At 34.5% G+C, this 20472-nt stretch overlaps 1 protein-coding gene across 1 annotated transcript in view; it reads left to right on the forward strand.

Annotated features, from left to right (window-relative positions):
- SLC7A11 (solute carrier family 7 member 11) overlaps positions 1-20472 on the forward strand; it is a 246439-nt gene that overhangs the window by 224797 nt on the left and 1170 nt on the right. The window contains exon 17 of the transcript XR_006201707.1: positions 12466-12550. The gene's annotated coding sequence lies outside the window, so the exon portion shown is untranslated. The remainder of the gene's footprint in view (positions 1-12465; positions 12551-20472) is intronic.

Genomic DNA, 20472 nt, shown 5'->3' on the forward strand with positions numbered 1-20472 from the left:
ATATGTAGAATGTCTTTTCATTGTAAACTGGTCCATTAAAATTTTTTTAAATGATACAGTATTCGACATGGATGTAATTTCCAACACTTTGTGTCTCTTCTTGTAGTGGTTAGAAACACACATTACATAGTCACAGTCACATTCCATTTTGAGTGTATTTTTACTGAAGTAACATGCTGAACTTTAAAACAAAAATAAATATTTTAATCTACTCTTCTTTGCTTTCTCTGCATTATTATTTCATCAAAGCAACTTTTTCGCTCTGAAATCCAGATGAGATATCATAATGGAAAATACCATCAATAATGGAGTATTTTTTTTTTCATGGAAAAGAAAGCAAGGTATTCTAAAATTCTGAGACTTACTTCTCATGTTTGATAATGTGTACCACAGGGCCTCCTCTTGTTGCTGGATAATGTTTCTCATATGTACACTTACATTTTATTTTATTATTTTATTTTTTAAGCTTATTTTTATTTTTGAGAGAGCATGAGCAGGGGAGGGGCAGAAAGAGGGGGACAGAGGATCCAAAGTGGGCTTTGCACTAACAGCAATGAGCCCAATGCAGGGCTCAGACCCACAAACCATGAGATCACAACCTGAATTGAAGTCAGATGCTCAACTGACTGAGCCACCCAGGTGCCCCCACACTTACACTTTAGTATGGGAAGAGTCACAGAAAGGCATAATAGCAACCAGTTGAAATATTTAAACAAGCAGTCCAACTCATATTTAACCAGTTTTTAATTGTTAGGACAAAATACATTCTTTTGGTTATTTTTCATAGATTGCTAGATTTTGTTCATAAATAAAAAATAATTATTGTCATTTGTGGGAATAGTAATACTCCTTGAAGAACATACAAAATAATTTTTCTGATGAATTTTCCATGAATATAGTGAAAAGATATGCTGGAGATTTGAGTTCCAGTAACACACATCCATGTCATGAAAAGTAAGAATGACTTTTCACAACCCAATGGGGAAAAAAAAAAAAGATGATTTTATAAACCTTGCATAGGACAAAGCCTTTTTGCATGATGGAGTTCATGATCTTCTGGGAAGAAATTAACTCTCCTGGTGAATAGCTTAAGCAAATATATGATGAATTTTAATGGTAATAAAACTTTTTTAGAAAACTACTCACCTAATTCATTCTCAGTTGACTGAGATGAAATGAATGAGATGAATGAAACATTAAATATCTTTAAAAATGCATTCATTTTTTTGTATGAAGTTTAACAGTTATTCTGTAATTTGAGTAATTATTGAATTACTGAATATTAAGTAATTTTCCTCAAAATACCTCTACCAAAAGTGAATCTTTGAATTGGTTTTAGTGGTGTTTTTTTTTTTTTCAGCAGTTTCAGGTTTATAGTAAAATTGAAAGGAAGATACAGAAATCTTTATGTCCCCTGTGCCCCCCCCACCCCATGCATAGACTCTCTCATTATCAATATCTACCACCAGATGGTACGTTTGATATACTCCATGAACCTTCACTGACACATCACAGTCACCCAAAGCCCATAGTTTACATTAGAGTTCACTCTTGATGTTGTATATTTGAGTTTAGACAAATATATCCATCATTAAAGTATCATTCAGAGTATTTTTATTGTCCTGCAAATTCTCTGTGATCTTCCTATTTATCCCTCCCACTACCTGCAACCCCTGGCAATGATTGTTTTTTGTTTGTTTGTTTGTTTGTTTGTTGTTTGTTTTACTGTCTCCATAGTTCTACTTTTTCCAGAATGTCATATAGTTGGAATCATACATTGTGTTAGCCTTTTCAGATTGACTTCTTTTACTTACTAATGTAAGTTTCTTCTGTATTTTCATGTCTTGATCACTCATTTCTTTTTAGCACTGAGTGATATTCCATTGTCTGGCTGTATAATAATTTTCTTAAGCATTTACCTCCCAAAGGACATCTTTCTCACTCCAAGATTTGACAATTATGAATAAAGCTACCATTTGCTTCCATGTGTAGGTTTGGTGTGGGCATACATTTTCTACTCCTTTGGATGAATACCACGGAGTATAATTTCTGGGTCATATGGTAAGAGTGTGATTAGTTTTGTAAGAAACCGCCAAACTGTCTTCCAAAGTAGCTGTGTAGGTTTTGCATTCCCACAATTAGTGAATGAGAGTTCAAATACTTTGATGTGTTTTAGATTTGGCTACTGTGATAGGTATGTGGTGGTATCTCATTGTTTTAATTTGCATTTCCCAGATGATTTGCAGGGCATCTTTCAATTTCTTATTTGCCATCTGTATGTTTTCTTTTGTAGGGTGTCTATTAAGGTCTTTGACCCATTTTTAATCAGGTCATTTGTTGTCTTATTGAGTTTTAGGAATTTTTGTATAACATGGATATCAGCCTTTTATGAGATGTCTTTTACAACAATTTTCTTCCAGATTATGGTTTGTCTATTCATCTCTTGACATTGTCTTTCGAAGAACAGAAGTTCTTAAATACTAATGAAGTCCAGTTTATCAATTTTTTCTTTCATGGGTCATGCCCTTGGTATTGTATATAAAAACTCATCACCATGTCCGAGGTCATCTAGGTTTCTTTCTGTGTCATCATCTAGGAGTTTTATGGTTTTGCATCTTATACTTAGGTCTATGATCCATTTTGAGTTAATTTTTAAATATTTTTTCTTTTAGAGATAGAGTATGTGAGCAGGGGAGAGGGGCAGGGAGAGAGAGAAAATCCATGCTCAGCACAGAGCCTGTTGTGGGATTTGATTCCATGGCTCCGGGATCATGATCTGAGCCAAAATCAAGAGTCAGGTGCTCAACCACCTGAGCCAACCAGGCACCCTTTGAGTTAATTTTTATGAAGCATGTAACTTCTATGTCTATATATATATAGTATGAGGATGCCCAGGTGTTCCAGTACTATTTGTTGAAGGGATTATCTTTGCTTTATTGTATTGCCTTTGCTCTTTTGCAAAAGGTAGTTGATTGTATTTTTGGGTACCTGTTTCTAGGTGTGCTATTCTGTTCCATTGATTCTAAGATTAATTGCAGCTTTATAGTAAGTCATTATGTCAGATAGTGTTAGTCATTCAACTTTGATCTTCTCCTTCAATATTGCATTGAAAATCTAGGTTTTTTGCCTCTTCATATAACCTTTAGAATCAGTTTGCTGATATCCACAAAATAACTTCCTGGAACTTGTTAATGGTTTTGGCAATAAATTATGCTGAAGAAATACTCAAAAGGGTCAAGTTAATGAGAGAAAAGATCAATTATTCCAGTAACTCAGAATTCAAATCTAGTAATATATAAATTATTATTGAACTTTTTAAATTAAACGTACCTGCCTAGTGAATTAGTGAATTGCTCAAAATTGAGACAAAATTTCCTCATGAACTTATCAGGTGCATGTAACCAGAAGACTGTATCCTCTATTTGTTTTAAATAATATCTGTTAAGGAATTTAGGATGGTAGGAAGGAGATAAGAAATATAATAGAAAGAATTTCAGAATGTTTATACTATATTCGAGATGTATAGAAAAAGAGAAATATAACAAATGTGAAAAATTAATCCACCAGAGAAAAGAAGCCTTCTAATGATCAGGAATATAATTTAGTATAAGATGTTAAAATATTTGTATGTTGTTGATGTTAGGATTCCTCAGTGTATAGCATTTTAGTTAACATAGAAAAAATGCGCTAGCAAAATGAAAAGCCTGTGTTGGAAGTGTAACATGATTGGTTTGTATATGTATTAAGTTTTGGGCAGAATTTGTATGAAGAAAAGACCTCTGGTAGGTTTATCATTTATTTTAAAAATTTATTTACAGATTTTTAAAAAAAGCTACAGTTCAAAATCTGGTTCTGTTTTATACTTTTCAGTTGAGCATGAAAAGTTGTTATATTTTATAAACCTGGCGGATTTTAGTGGTAATTTTTATTTGAACAATGGATTATGTTTGGGTCTCATTTAAAAATTTAAACATTTTCCAATGTTTTAAATTACATGTATAAATTTAATATTCAGTTTAAATAGTTCAGTTTTTTTTTTAATCTGCATACTTAAATGATTATAAGTATATTACACTTAAATGGAATGAAGCTTAAAGTCTCTTTAATATTTCAAAATTGAATGTAAATATTTTTTAATAATCACACATATAAATTACTTTATTACATATGTAACTTGAAGTTAAGAATTCTAATTCTTGTCAGGAAAAAAAAATTGAATATTTGGAAGGGACATAAAAATTACTGGGTATGAAGTTCTGGCAATGTTAACTAGAATCACAGCATTATAGGATTTTGTGGAGGGGTGCGCTTTTGATTGGCGTACAGCTTGGTAGAGATAGAAGTTAAATTGTAGAAACTGATAACAATGTAAGTTTGTTGATCACAGAAATACAAATCATTCCTGCAAATGACAATACAAATGAATTTGCCACATAGATAATCTAAATCTCTGCAAGTCAAATTTTCATTTGAACTCGTTTTAACATCTTATGGGCTCTCTTGGCAATTAATAAGTTAAATATAATCTTTGATAGTAGTCATTTTATAGTTTTATGAGAGTCATGGTTTTACTCTTTTGAAAATTCCACTTTAACACTCTAATAGGCCGACACCCTAAGAGTCTAATATTTGACATAAAATACCAAAAAAAGAAAAAAAAATGAGGAACGATGTCTTTCTTAATGCACAACTATGAATTCCAGTGTTTCACTTAAATTTTACTGTAGGTAGTTACCCTCCCAGAGCTGGAAGGTAGATACACACTAAAAGAATACAAAGCATTCCAGATAAATCATGTGCCACCAGAAATTTCTGCCTAGTAGGAGAAGCTGCAAGTATCCCTAAATTGTTCTCATCTCTGCAACTATCATGTTAAGCCCCTTTTTAGAGTTATAGTATCCTGAGCTAAAAAATCTTGCCTTATTTCTGCTACCTCACGGCACTTTCTCCTCAGTCTACAACTTTCATCGAAGTTACTCACTTGACGGGATTATACATTGTGTCTTCTCTTAAAGGACATAAATGTCTAAGTCTAAACACCTTATAACCTGATAAAATTCTAAATTCTTCTATATTTTCAGGACCATTACACTTCTAAGGCTATTTAAAATACTATGTAATTGATTTATAGGTATTTTTACACAAGTTTTTTTCTATTAGGTTCAATTTACTAACAAATTGAATTCTTAATAAACACAGACATTTTTACAAATATTTGACAGAAAAATAATTTTATATCTCTAGATATAACTACAGTTAAACTATATGGTTTAGATAAGAGTCTTTGAGGAGTAAATTACATAAATATTTGCATGTTTTATAAAAATTTTCATACTTGTGGATAGCAGAAGGCTGATGGGTGGGGGAAATGGGTAAAATAGGTAAAAACGATTAAGAGTACACTTATCTGATGAGCACTGATTAATGTATGAATTAAATAAATTTTAACATACATTTTAGTTTACAACTTTTAGCCAAATAGTATGAATGAAATCACAGCTTGCGTAAGAAAAAATGGAAAGTTCATAGGATATATTTAAGATATTTTACATTTTTATTTCCCATCAACTCAGGAGATTATCATGAATGTTTACAAAAACCAGTACTTGACCTTGAGAGGTGACTTATACCCTTAATTTAAGCCTATAAATGACACCTTTATTCAGCATAGGTTTGGAAATCACATAGCACTCCAAAGGTCCTTTGCCTAGGGGACCTTCAGGGCAATTGCACTGGTTTGAAACAATAATGAGCTCTCTATGAGGCTGACTATGGAAACTTATCTGTCATTCTGACATGTTAGAAGAAATCTACTGGAAATGTTGGTGGCAAGAACATGAAATGGACTTGTTGCGATATAAGATATCCAAAAGGAGATACATTTAAAGACATCCCATTAATCAAACTGACAATGGAAAGCCCAAACAGAGAAAAGAGTACAGATGTCTTACTAAAGTATGGCTCATTAATTTTTCTTTTTTCCCCTTTCCTTCTCCATATTTTCTATTGCAACATTGCTTGATTCTGAATATAGTCAGTTTCATGGGGATGATTTAAAGCCTGGTAGTTACATTACATAGTAATTTATTTCAGAAATATAAATATTAAAAAAAAAAAAACAAACCTCAATCTCACCCTTGAGATTTAAACTTCTGTTTCCTAACCTAGGATTAAAAATAGCTTGTAAGGAAATGTTAGGTTGGAGATCTGTAAGAGTTTCCACAAACCAGTGGAATCCAAATTGTTAATGAAACAAATGGTTTGTAAAAGATGTCATACTGTGGTAGAGCCCCTCCCTAAGGAATATGGTAAAAACCTCAAGACAAGGGAAGGCAATCTGGTTATGTGCATGTATGTGACATCCCTCACAACTCTGTAACATAGACCGCCCAGACTGTATGTCTCTATGTTACCATGTATGGGAGACGAAGTAGAAATTGTATAAAATGCTACACTCTGCTGCACTCAGGGCTCAGTTTTTTGGATATGAGCTCTCTGAGCCGGTGTCGGCACAAATAAAGTTGCTTCCTAGAAAGAAAAGACTTTGTGTGACAACTCTCTGTGAAAACCTCAGTCCTGTTACAATACCAAATGTTAAAGTACTCACTCTAGCATTCGCCATAGCTAAAGTCTAAACATTTTAATTTTAATTAATTAATTAATTAATTTAATTTTATATTTAATTTTTAAAAACACCTTAAAAACTTATTTTTAAAAATTTTATTATAATCAGTAAATTAAACAAGTATTACTCATGAAGTATGAATATGAAGAATTTTTATTAGCTTTTTCTGCTGATACTTTATTTGTAGTTCTAGTTCTTCCTCAAACAAGATAAAAAGAGTACCTTGTTTTTCTTGTATTCACAAGAATTACGCATAACAAAATTACTTGGTCACTTAGACTTAAAGAAATCAGAGTGTTGGGAAGTTAACATGCCTGGTCCAGTGCAATAGCAATACAAATTCAAGTCTTGGAGTCCCTGCTTCTTGAGCTAAGTCAAGTTGTAATAAGACAAGCTGGCAAGGTCAGGCTCTTCTCACTCTGTCAGTTCCAAGCTCTCTGCTTATATAGCCTTGACTTCTGATCCTTGAAAGGGAAGGAAGGAGAACAGAAAAGGGACGGGAGCAGTAATATTTACTTGGCACTATGATGGCATTATCCTTTTCTGAACATTGTAGACTCTCATCAGTTGCTGTCATTTTTCTTTTGAAAATGTTCCCATCTGCCGTCCCCCAATTTCAATGGATTAGTCCACTATGATGTTTTCCACAGGGTAAATATTTTATCTAGTTTCTTATGTGTTTTTCAATGGCTATACATCCAGTGTTGATTTTATCTTATTTTTGTTAAGTCTGTTTTGTTTGGTGTTTTTGTTTTGTTTTGTTTTTAATGTTCTCCAAATGGTTTTCGTGGGGGTATCCACCATGATCCCATACCAATTCTCATCTAATTAAAGTCCATATTTGGTCCAAGGAAACACTAGTTCTCACTCCTAGAAAGTTTTGGAAATGAAATTCTCCTAAAAATGTGGCTCATGTTCTATGACAAAGATTCTCTGCCAGCCCTTCTGTCCCTTCAAATTTCTAAAGAATGACTCAGACACTAGTTCACTTATCACCTCACAAATAGTAGAGGACGTTGACCAAGATTTTACTGAATACCTTTGAAGCCCTTTCGCTAGACTTGAGTTCAAGGGGTAGCAAACTCTGTATTCTTCTTTGGAAATGGTGAGACTCTAGAGAAACTCTTTTCAAATAAATCCTCTTTGAGGGTCATCTTAACTTTCTAGCCACTTTTTGCCAGAAATGTATAGTTGACTAACACATGGCTGTTAGTCACATGAAATCGGGCTGGCCCAATTTCAGTATACACCCTGCATTTGGGCCTCAAATTTTACTTTGGAAACTTAGCAATAGTCAGCAAGAGATATAGTCAGATGTAGTCAACAAGCAATAGTCTCAGACTAAGAGAATTACATTTTAAAATCTAGGCAGAGGTAACTTTAAGAGACAAGACAAATACGGATAGTCCTTAGGTACATTTCTTCCCACCTCTGACACTTTAACAGAGTTGACTAAATAGAAGAATAGTGGATTATCAACTATTAAGATCATTCTTCCACTGGGGACCTTCCATTGCTACATAGATATAAAGATGTTTCCTGCTCCTCATTTCAAAGATCAAGTTCTATTAGAACATTTGTGATGATGCATACAGTCCAACTTCATCTGGTTTAAGTATGCCTCTGGGGATTGGAGGAAGCCTAGAGGTTCTAGTGTGCTCTCCTACTCCACCAACTATTTTTTCTTAACAAACCCTATTTTATATTTGTACTAGCTGGATGTATACACCATTTGCATGAGAATTGGCAACACTGAAAGGACAGATACCACTTTGTCCCCTGTATTATATGTTCTTAGAAGTGGCAATGTTTAACTGGCTTAGCTTGGAAATGAGAAACATTCCTTCTTAGGGACAGTGGCTATAGGGAGACTATAAAAAAGTGTCAGAACTGCTGAGAGAGGCACTTTATATGCCATGGGTGGGGGCAGGGGGCGGTCATGATATTATTTCATAGCCCAGGACCAAGCCAGGTGGCCAGTGTTTAGAAGACCTGAACTCCATGAGTAACCATGGACTCTAGAAGCCCCAGAGCCTATGGTGGCTGTTCATCTATAATTCCAGAACTTGAAGAAGTGGTACTAAGCCACTATAGGCCCCAAACAAGCAAGCCTTTCTAAAGTGAAGTAGATATGTCACAAAAAGAAATCATGGATAATTGGGCCAGTGAAAAGGAGGCTAGATTTTGCAGAGTCTGGGGGAACCCTGCATGAATGATAATGTGTTGTATCTAAAAATTAGAAGATCATACAGTTATAAGGATGAGTCATCTTGGCTGTTGTTGCAGACTTCTCCTAAGATCAAAGGGACAAACAGACCTACTTGAAATAGATCTTACCAGCTCATGAAAACAAAACCAAAGCAAACTTGGAATTTTGTTGTTGTTGTTGTTTTTGGCTATTTCTAGGGAGCAAAAACCCAAACCATTGATTGAATATAAATTCAGACTTAAGAGAATTATATTCACAGAATAAACTAGACCAATTCTAAGACCTAGTTCACACAATCTGAACTCCCCAAAAGAAGAAGTTCAAATTCCTAAACTTATTGGATACCAGAACTAACATGGCTATTGTTTTGGCTTTTGTTTTTTGATGGACTTGCTATTTTTTTATGTTGGCCCACATAACCTGATAGGGCTATCCAGGGTGTGTGAATGTATGTTCTTGTTGATTAGATAAATTCATTTGTAGCCCTGTTATTGGATCCCGTAACAATCAGTTACATGTATGGCCAAGAAAATCTTGAATACCTAAAGCTGGCCAGAATTGTACAATGGGAACACTATTCTTATGTTAAGAAGAGAACATGAATTTAGTACTTTCATGTAAGATTCAAAACACAGATAGAGATAGTATGAAATGCTATCTTCTGCTTTAATAGCTTGTGTGGCTGGTAAAAGTTACTGATACTATAAGCCACAGAGGAAGTAGTCACAATTGTTCCCTCTGTGCCTGATATCACTGCAAATTGCTGATGCTACTGGCAGTTGGCATGCTGTTCATAATATTCCTAATGCTCTTTTTTATTTATTTTTTGAAATGTTTATTTATTTCGAGATAGAGCGAGTCAGGGAGGGACAGAGAGAGAGAATCCAAGCAGGCTCTGCACTGTCAGTGCAGAGCTGGACATGGGGCTTGACTCATGAACCACAAGATCATGACCTGAGCTGAAATCAAGAGTTGGATGTTTAACTGACAGAGCCACCGAGGTGCCCCCTAATGCTCTTTTATTTAAAAATACCTTTCCTGGGGTGCCTGGGTGGCTCAGTCGGTTAAGCGGCCGACTTCGGCTCAAGTCATGATCTCGCAGTCCGTGAGTTTGAGCCCCGCGTTGGGCTCTGTGCTGACAGCTCAGAGCCTGGAGCCTGTTTCAGATTCTGTGTCTCCCTCTCTCTCTCTGACCCTCCCCTGTTCATGCTCTGTCTCTCTCTGTCTCAAAAATAAATAAACGTTAAGAAAAAAAATTTTTTTAAATAAATAAATAAATAAATAAATAAATAAAAATAAAATAAAAATACCTCCTGAAATACAATTGCGTCCATTTGTTTTTATCTGGAAAGGCATTCAATACACTTATATGACTTGATATCCCAAACTATGTTATTTGCTTGTTGGACCAACTCTAAAATTCTGCACGTTGAGTGAAATTTAACTATTGTATTACATTGATGATATATTGTAATCTTAGAAATGCTGATAAAAATGCCTTCATTACATTTCAAGCCATTCAAGCTAGCTGACTATATATGGGTCATGAATGGGGTCAATATCTAAGGCTCTGGATCTCAGTGATTGCTCAGAGCCCAGGAGGACAGTCCACATCTTCCTATTGAAAAACAAAAAACAAAAAAACCTACACCCGTAACCACTAACTGCAAAGACAGAGGCTTGGTCCTGGATTGGACTTTTATAATTTGAAAACTGTACACCCTGCAGACCCAGGCATTTTACTAAACTCTCTCTACTAACTCAACAAATAAATTTGAATGAGTGCCCACAACAAGGAACCTTGAAACAATCTTGAGAACAATGAAAGAAAGTCTTCTCTGGAGCCATGTATTTCCTTCGGAATCCATAAAATTACAGGTGTTTGCGACCGTGAATTTCTAGTGTCTGGTCACAAAAATTTCAGAACTACTTGGTGTCTTTGGCATGGATACTCACCTCTACTTTAAGTTTTGGAGTACACCTCTCCTCCCCCAAACCTACTGTTCTGTGGTATGTGTACATCTGCAATTAGGCCCTAATAGAGAGAAATAATTTCTCTGATACAAAGCCAGGAGTTCCAGGAGTTTTACCCAGTATTTCAACTCTTTAACGTGCTCTCTTTCAATCAAAATCACATAAGCTGCACAAGGCCCAGAGTTTCACTGTAAAATGGAAATTGCACCTCGGGTCAAGGGACAGCCTCCAGGCATTTGAATCTACACAAGACACAAGGGAAGATAATAAAATGAAAACTAAGAAAAAAAAATTGAACCAAATCTACAGGGGCTGTAATGTAGATAATTGTCTTTATAATATATTTATGAGAATAAGTAAATGCTTGCTTATTGGGGACCTCATGTAGAGACTTGCTGCCCAACGAAACATAAGCTATAATTTTTTTACTGTATAGAAGTAGGTAATTCTGAAAATTTTGGCTGGGTAATTCTGAAAATTTCGGAAACTAAAAATAACCAATTGTAAATCTTACAATGAAAAAACACAATAACTAAAGCAAAAATAATAATAAAATCAGGAAATAAAATGAGGCTAAGTAGACATAATAGGAGAGAGTAAGTGGACTGCAAAATGGATGAGAAGAAAATACTCAAAATGAGGCATGGTATTAGATAAATGGCCAAAAATACAGAAGGGAAAATAAATTTCACAGAGGAAAGAGGGAAATGGTCTAATATTTACACAATCAACTTCTGTAAGGGAGAGGAGAGAGGATTGGAGAAGATGTAATATTTAAGGAAATGATGGCTAAGAATTTTCCAAAACTTTACACATAATAAACTGTCTCAAAAATTTCATTGAACTCCATATTGGTTTCTGGTGGTTTTCACCACCAAATGAAATGATACTTCTACAAGGAAAGATTATAATGGTTCCAATAAATTTGAAATAAAACGTTTGGGCTCCTTATTACACATGAGAATAAAATTTTGTGTGTGTTTTATTAAAATGTAGACATAGTACATTGTTGGATAAATAAATGACTAATTTTCAATAATAAATAATATTTCTACTACATTAATGGGGTCCAAATAGGCTGTGAGTAGAATCCAGAGGATTCCCTAAGTGTTACATTATTTTGCCATTTGTAAATGTTCATTGAACCTCTCAGGGCATGATCCACATGGACTTAGGTTCATCTGTAATAAAGATATCTGGCAAAAACTCTTGACAGAAGTATTTGTCTAATGCCTGTAGAACATGGAAATGGATAAAGGAATAGCCTCTTAACTGGCTGCAGAGATTAAGACCCACTAATGTCATTTATAGTAATTTTTTTCTTAAAATTAAATAGAAGTTGTGATAATTGAATGTTGTATTTTCTTTCCTCAAACATTCTATATAGGCTATATTGGTAATGTCTGAAAAATTTCAAATGTTGCTGAATGACATTAACATCATTATTGGATTTTTGATACTGGAAACAGCATATACCGTGGAAATTATTGTTAACATAATGAATTGGCTGAATATCTCTTTGAGGAGAGAGTAGGTGTTCTTAACCATACATGAAGTAATATTATGTGTATGGAAAATATTAAAAATGCTTGTGAGCATAGTACTGAATGTACTATTCCTAATTCCTGCTTTCTCTCCATCCTTCTTATCTTTTCAGCCATGTCAAATGAGCAACAATTTATACCATGCAATGACCCCTCCCTCTTCATGTCATTGACCAGAGTTGATGGACTCTGATCTAAGTAAGTCAATCTATAAACTGATTAGATATATCTGATGTATGTTCTAATTTATGTACTAATGTATCAAGACACATATCTTTTTTGGTTGAATAGAGATTTGGGTAAATAAGTCAATCAATGGTAGAACTGGAGTCTAAATAATACTGTAAGGATAGGTCTAGGGAAGCAATTATGGCCAAATTACTAGTTCCATGAGTTATTATTGCATGTTTATTCATATCTTTAAATTTTTCTATAGTAAATATTTGTAATAAGATGGGAAATTTAGAGGATTCAGTCTCTATTTGCTTGGGGTGGGGGGGACTAAAGACAATGATAGTGCATTTATATATCCTTTCAGGATCAATATTCACAGAATTGAATGTAGATAAATAATATTGGTAATTTATAACTTTGAATAGAGGCAGTGGTGAAAATACAAACCAATCTTTCCCCATTGAGACTGAATTCATGCTTCTCTTTAAAGTTAGAATTAATTTATTACAATGTAGAACTTGAAGATGAGGATAAACCAAGAGGTAAAAAGAAAATCCAATCTAATCCTCTCTCAAATCAAATGAAACCTTATTTTTTTCTAGAATTAAATACTATTAAAGTATTGAGAAACATGAAAGAAAAATAAAAAAAAAAGATGTTGAGATGGGAAAATCAGGAATTGCATAGTACAGCCAAAAGAAAAGACTAAAAGATAACAGGGTTTTTTTAAAAAAAATTGCTGTTTAGCGTTTTCTTTTTATCTTGAAGGATCAAGAACTGAAAACTGAAAGTTCTCAACCAAGCCCAGAAACCAAATTTCATTGATTCATTGATTCATTGATTCATTTATTTATTTAATTAATTTATTTATTTTCTGAAGTATAGTTGACATACAATGCTACTGTAGTTTCATTGTCGAATGTAGTGATTTGATAAGTCTTTATGTATGCTATGTTCACTTCAAGTGTGGTTGCCATGTGTTAACATACAGTGTTATTACAACGCCATTGATTATATTCCCTATGCTTTATCTCTTATTGCCATGACTTATTCATTTCCTAACTGGCAGCCTGCATCTCCTGCTCCCCTTCATCCAATTTGTCCATTTCCCAAACCACCTCCCTTCTGGCAACCGTCAGTTTATTCTCTATATTTACCCATTTGTTTCTGCTTTCGTTTGTTCATTTGTAACGAACAAATTTGTTTGTTCGTATGTAATTCCTTAGAGTCTATGTATAACTGAAATTATATGGTATTTGTGTTCCTGCGTCTGACTTATTTCACTTAGCATAATACCCTCTAGGTCCATCCACATTGCAAAAGGCAAGATCTCATTCTTTTCTGTGGCTAATATTTTTTAAGTATTTTATTATTTTTGTTAAGCTTTTTTATTTTTATTTCAGTATGGTTAACATACAATGTTATATTTGTTTCAGGTGTACAATATAGTGAGTCAGCAATTTTATGCATTACTCACTACTTAACATGATAAATGTACTCTTAAATCCCTATCCCCTATTTCACACATCCCCCCCCCGCCGCCCTTCCACATGCCCTCTGGTAACCGTCAGTTTGTTCTCTATAGTTAAGAGTCTACTTCTTGGTTTGTCTCTCCCCCATTCATTTTGTCCTTTTCTCATTGGTTTTGTTTCTTAAATGAGTGAAATTCTATGGTATCTGTCTTTCTCTGACTGGTTTATTTCACTTAGCGTTATACATGCTAGCTCCATCCATGCTGTGGCAAATGGCAAGATTTTATACTCTTTTATGGCTGAATAATATTCCTGTGTGTGTGTGTGTGTGTGTGTGTGTGTGTGTGTGTGTATACATACACACACCATTTCTTCTTTATCCACTCATCTGTTGGTGGATACTTGGGCTGCTTCCATTATTTGGCTGTTGTAAATAATGATGCGATAAATGTATGTAAGTTATGATCTATGTACCCCTTGGATTTGTGTTTTTGTATTTTTTGGGGTGGAGACTCAGTGGTGACATTACTGGATTGTAGGGTAGCCAGTTTTAACTTATTGAGGAAACCCCCTACTGTTTTCCACAATGGCTGCACCAGTTTGCACTCCCATTACAGTGAGCAAGTGTTCCTCTTTCTCCACGTCCTCTCCAACACTTGTTGGACACAACACTTTGTTGTGTGTTTGATTTGAACCATTCTGGCCAGCATAAGGTGATATGTGATTATAGTTTTGATTTGTATTTCCCTGATGATGAGTGGTGAGCATCTTTTCGTTGGCCATCTGTATGTGTTCTTTGGAGAAATGTGTATTCATGGCTTCTGCCCATTTTTTAATTGGATTATTTATTTGGGGGGTATTGAGTTGTATAAGTTCTTTATATTTTTTAGATATTAACCATTTATCAGACATGTCATGTATAAATATCTCCTCCCATTTTGTTGACAGTTTCCTTCACTGGACAGAAACTTTTTTTATTTTGATATAGTCCAAATAGTTTATTTTTGTTTTTATTTCTCTTGCCTCAGGAGACATATCTAGAAAAATGTTACAGCCGATGTCAAAGAGATTACTGCCTGTGCTCTTCAAGGATTTTCATGGTTTCAGGTCTTACGTTTATACCTGTAATCTATTTTGAGTTTATTTTTGTGGATGGTGGAAGAAAGTGGTCCAGTTTCTTTCTTTTGCATGTGGCTGTCCAGTTTTCCCAACACCATTTGTTGAAGAGACTCTTTTTCGCACTGTATATTCATTCTTCCTTTGCTGAAAATTAATTGACCATGTAATTGTAGGTTTATTTCTGGGTTTTATTTTTTTTAAATTTTTAATGTCTATTTTTGAGAGAGAGAGAGAGATTGTGTGAGTAGGGGAGAGGCAGAGAGAGAAAGAGAGGGAGACACAGAATCTGAAGCAGGCTCCAGGCTCTGAGCTGTCAGCACAGAGCCTGGCATGGGGGTCAAACCCATGAACCACGTGATCTTGACCTGAGCCAAAGTCAGACACTTAGAAGGCTGAGCTACCCAGGTGCCCCTATTTCTGGGTTTTCTGTTCTATTCTGTTGATCTATATGTCTATTTTTATGTCAGTAACATACTGTTTTGATTACTACCTCTTTGTAATATAATTTTGAATCTGGAGTTGTCATACCTCCAGTTTTGTTTTTCTTTTTTAAGACTGCTTTAGTTATTTGAGGTTTTTTATGGTTCCACACAAATGTTAGGATTTTTTGTTCCAGTTCTGTGAAAAATGCTGTGGGTATTTTGATAAGGATTGCATTAAATGTGTAGATATCTTTGGGTAGTATAGACAGTTAATAATATTTGTTCTTCCAACCTGTGAGCATGGAACATCTTTCCATTTCTTTACATCGTCCTGAATTTGCTTCATCAGTGTTTTATACTTTTCTGAGTACAGTTCTTTCACCTGGCTTTTACTTTTATTGATAGTTCCATCGCTGTGCCAAAGCTTTTTATTTTGGAAAGCCCAAATAGTTTATTTTTGCTTTTGTTTCCCTTGCCTGAGACAACATATCTAGAAAAATGTTGCTAAGTTCAATGTCAAAGAAATTATGGCCTATGTTTTCTTCTAGAAGTTTTATGGCACAATCATTTTCTATCACAATGTCTAACAAATGTAATTCCTTCACCTATCCCCAACATCTACACCTGTACATACACGTGCCATAAAGCTGTTCATTAATGTTCCATTTGTTCATCTTAGGTTACAAGTAGCTTTAAGAGGGTCTTTGTTAAGCATATTTGTGGACGGTATTAGAACTGGAAGAAACAGTAGGTACTTAGGCACTATAAACTCTTACCTCAAGAATTCTGTAATTTCTGTCTGTCTCACAATCCTAGGACAGCCACGTGGTGCTCTGCTCCCACCACAGACAGAAATACTGCTTTTGAAGTACATCATTTGCATTCTGCATCTTCTAACCAAATCCTCTGGGATTCTGATACTGTCATAAATCTCCCCCTCCTTAAAAACTACTTTTGCCTTGATTTCTGATTTACCTCTTAACATTCCAACTAAGTCTCTATGTCCTGGAGTACACAGTCTGTTTCTTCCTATGAATGGAAGTCTCAAACCTGATCTCCAAACTCCGTTTTTTTTCATTCTTTTCCAGGATTTTAATTCACATCTTTGTCAATATTTCCCTTAAAAACTACTTTTTCCTTGATTTCTGATTTACCTCTTAACATTCCAACTAAGTCTCTATGTCCTGGAGTACACAGTCTGTTTCTTCCTATGGATGGAAGTCTCAAACCTGATCTCCAAACTCCGTTTTTCTTCATTCTTTTCCAGGATTTTAATTCACATCTTTGTCAATATTTCACAAATTCTTATTTCCATTTTATTTATTTATTTAAAAAAATTTTTAACATTCTGTTATTTATTATTGAGAGACAGAGAGAGACAGAGCATGAGCATGGAAGGGGTGGAGAGAGGAGACACAGAATCTGAAGCAGGCTCCAGACTCTGAGCTCTTAGCACAGAGCCCGATGCAGGGCTTGAACTCACAAACCGAGAGATCATGACCTGAGCCGAAGTCGGACGCTTAACCCACTGAGCCACCCAGGTGCCTCTCTTATTTCCATTTTAAACAAATCAACTGTTTACTTTAAATTTAAAAGTTCTGATGCATATTATATCACTCTTAATGCATCCTTGGTGTTTGAAGAAGCCAAAAAATATCACTCATCTGTCCTAAGTTTTGAACTAATTTGCAAGTAGGACAAAATAATAAGCAGATTGAGAAGCCAAATCTAAACTTTATGAATGTCAAAGTTGTTTGGGAAAATGTGGCTTACACCTAATCTTAATATCGAGACTCAGAATCAGACAGATTTAGCCACTTGTCACTCACAGCTCTGGGCTGGGGCAGGGGCCTCACTGAGGAGATCAATTTTGATTTTCTAGAACTACTGGAAGTGGGACAGAACAGGATGCTCTCCATACATGGCTCACCCCAAAGGAAACAGGGAATAAGCAGCTGGGATATTCTAAGATGGTCTTTAAATCATTCCTCCATTCTTTGAGAAGACTGAGTCAAAGTAGAAGGAAAGCAGGAAGGCTAAACTAATGATACTCCACAAGAGAGGAAACACTAGGAAGTAAAAGAATAGATATTCACACCTCCAGGATCTATAACTGAATTCATTCACTATCAGTTCTTTTTCAGCCTTTTCCTTTAATGGTGTTTTATTTTGTTTGGTTTTGTTTTTTGCCAAAGAAACTGGGTATTTCGATTTCACAGTTTTAGAGGTTTTTATTTGGTCTTACATTTCATTCCACATTCTCTTGCTTTGATCATTTACCACTTTCTTTTCTTTCATTTCCAACCAGTAATCATACATTCTGTACTCTTCAACTTAGGTCTCTGTTATTGTGATAATATTCCTTATTTTTCTCCCTTCATTACGTCTGCCTTCAAACTATATTTCAGGCTACCAAGAGTCATCTTTTATATACATGGTTTTCACTCTGTTTCTTTTTTTCTTTCTTTCTCTATACTACATATTTAGGGAAGACATCTTTTAAACAAGATAAGGCTGATAATAGTTATAGTTGTTAAGAGCATAAGCAATGGAGTCAATGAAACTTGAGATAAATTTTCATCTCTGCCAGTAAATGGCAACAGAAAATTGAATAAATTACTTTTCTCTCTGAGAATGAGAAAAAAGAATTTGAACAGATCAATAAGCCATAAAGAAATTAAAGTTGTCATTGAGCTTTTCCTCTCTCAAAAGACTCCAATCTGAGGCAGATCTACATGTGAATTCTCCAAAACTTTGAAAAATAGCTGTCTTCTGTTAATGGAAATAAATGCAAAATTCATAAATAAATTATTGGCTATTTAAACTTAATACATTGGAAATAACATATTATGAAAATATAGGTTTTATCACAAATGTTTTTGATATAATATTAATGTATTTAGTGACAGATATTAATAGAGTAAATGAGAAAAATAATTATTTCAATCAACGTAGAAAAACATTTGATAAAGTTAAATGTTTATTTTTTTGTTAAAAACTAAATTCAGCATATTAGATTGTGCTTAATTTGAAAAACTTTTCAAATTAAGAAGGGAAATTCTTAATTAATTAATTTGAAAAAGTTTAATATCCCAAACCCTAATAAAATATTGCATTAATTCCTTTTAAGTTAGGGAACATTACAAAGATGCCCACTATCTGCCCATTAGTATTTAAAAGAAAACTGAAATTTCTGGCCAACTGTTTAAAAAAAAGAAACATAGAAAACTGGCATAAGGATTTAAGGAGAAGAGATCTACCTCACTATTTACGGATCGTATGATTACCTAGAAAAAAAAATAACCAATAAAATCAACAAACAATTAGAACTAATTAGTACTATTCATTAGATCTGGAAAGAAAAACAATTTACTAAAGCAATAACCAGGAAAGAAAATAGTAAAGTGAAATGCTTTTTATAATGACAAACGATAAAATATCAAGGATTTTACCTAATTAAAATTACAACTGAAGTGTCTGAAGACATAGAAAGATAGCAGATAATCAGGCATTAAGGTGAGATAGCCCATTCACTTAGATGATGAGTTAATACTATGTTAATATCAACTCAAAACCATTGCCAGGTCATCCTAGTGCCACTGTATATCTTCCTGGATAGTGTCCAAACTGTCACTCTACATAGAACTGAACCTGCAGTGAAACACACACTCCAGAATTATAGGAAGGACAAAAGACACTATAGGAAAAAGGTATACATTGTTGTAGGAAAAAAAACCAAAAAAGTCTATAAACTTGAGTGAGGAAAAAAAAAAAGTAATATGGATTTTCTTTTGTGCAATGCTATTAGAAAGCAGATCTCCAAAATGCCATAAAGTAAATAAACAGAATAGATGATGGAAGGTGATAGCTGGAATCCTAGAGGATTATTAATGGAATATCTCTTATGTAGGGGGGGTTGCTACACAGTTGTCAATTTTGATATTATTTTTTAAAAATACATCAAGCACACCTCATTTTATTGTACTCTGCTTTATTGCATTTCTCAGATGCTGTGTTTTTTACAAATTGAAAGTTTATGGCAACCCTGCGTTGAGCAAGTCTATCAGCACCATTTTCCCATTAGCATTTGCGTAATCCATTTGTGTCACTTTGGACAATTCTTCTTATATTTTAAACTTTTTCATTAGTATTTGTTATGATGATCTGTGATTAGTGATCTTTGCTGTTACTGTTGTAATTATTTTGGGGTGCCACAAATTGCACCCATATAAGACAGCAAACTTAATAAATATTCAGTGTGTTCTTACTGTTCTATCAACCAGCCATTCTCCCACCTCTCTCCCTCTTGTCAGGTCTTCCCATTCCCTGAAACATAATATCTTGAAATTAGGCAAGCAAGTAGCCCTAAAAAGGCCTCTAGGTGTTCAAGTGAAAGGAAGAGTCACACATCTCTCACTTTAAATAAAAAGCTAGAAATGATTGAGCTCAGTGAGGAAGGCATGTTCGAAGCCCAGACAAACTGAAAGGTAGGCCTCTTGCACCAAACAGCCAAATTGTGACTGCAAAGGAAGCATTCTCGAAGGAAATTAAAAGTTCTATTCTAGTGAACACATGAATGATAAAAAAAGAAAAGAGCCCTATTGCTGACTGACGTGGAAAAAGTTTCGGTAACCTGCATAGTGGATCAAATCATCATAACGTTGCCTCAAGCCAAAGCCTAAGTCAGAGCAAGGCCTGAATCTCTTCAGTTCTCTGAAGGCAGAGAGAGGTGAGGAAGTAGCAGAAGAAAGGTTTGACGTTTGCGGAGGCTTGTTGATAGGGTTTAAGGAAAGAAGCCATCTCTGTAACAGAAAAGTGCCAAGTGAAGCAGCAAGTGCTGATGCACATACTTCAGCAAGTTATCCAGAAGATAGACTTAAGATAATTAATGAAGGTGGTTACACTAAACCACAGAGTTTCTGTGAAACAGCCT

This window comes from Panthera leo, chromosome B1, assembly GCF_018350215.1.
Source record: "Panthera leo isolate Ple1 chromosome B1, P.leo_Ple1_pat1.1, whole genome shotgun sequence".
Lineage (NCBI taxonomy): Eukaryota > Metazoa > Chordata > Mammalia > Carnivora > Felidae > Panthera > Panthera leo.